At 36.5% G+C, this 691-nt stretch overlaps 1 pseudogene; it reads right to left on the reverse strand.

Moving 5' to 3' along the window:
- Positions 1–181: 181 nt before the first annotated feature.
- On the reverse strand, positions 182–510 carry LOC108512639 (NADH dehydrogenase [ubiquinone] 1 beta subcomplex subunit 3 pseudogene; annotated as a pseudogene).
- Positions 511–691: the final 181 nt, after the last annotated feature.

A 691-nucleotide genomic window follows, 5' to 3' on the forward strand; every position in this document is an offset into this window, starting at 1 on the left:
CATTGATTTTGTATTCTGAGACTATACTGTATTTGTTTATCAGATAAGGAGCTTTTGGATGAATCTTTAGGACTTTTTTTCTTTTTTTAAACTTTTTTTTACTTTATGAAATCTTACTAACATGTTTTAAGGGACAAACTCAGATGAGTAGGCTACAGTAAATAACTCTTATTTTGGAGAGTTAAAACCAACTAAGATACTTCCAGATATTATCTTCAGGGATGCTTCTTATTTTATTCTGGGACTCCAGGTAATATTCAGCCCCTACAGCTACCACAAATGCAGCAAATCCTCATTCGAAAGCTTTTAATAAGGCACCAACAAAGGAAACACTGTTTGCAAAACCACCCATGTATTTCCAACTTCATTGCAGCCCCATGGACACCTTAGCCCTTCTGCAGCCAGCTTCTTCTGGATGGTTTCTAATGGTGTCCCTTCTATTTTCCATTGTTTATAATCTGGAAGTCCCATTTTACTCTGTTCATGTTCATGTCCATGTCGATTGTCCATGTCTGACAACAATCTGACCTCTCAGGACACTCAACTCAGGATTTTCTAGATATACATTCATATCTCATTGGCAAACAGTGACAGTTTGACTTCCGCTTTTCCAATTTAGATTTCCTTTATTTTATCTCTTTTCTGATTGCTCTGGCTAAGACTTCTAGTACTATGTTGAATTGAAGTGGTG

The sequence above is a fragment of the Rhinopithecus bieti genome, unplaced genomic scaffold (assembly GCF_001698545.2).
Source record: "Rhinopithecus bieti isolate Rb0 unplaced genomic scaffold, ASM169854v2 scaffold_31132, whole genome shotgun sequence".
Classification (NCBI taxonomy): Eukaryota; Metazoa; Chordata; class Mammalia; order Primates; family Cercopithecidae; genus Rhinopithecus; species Rhinopithecus bieti.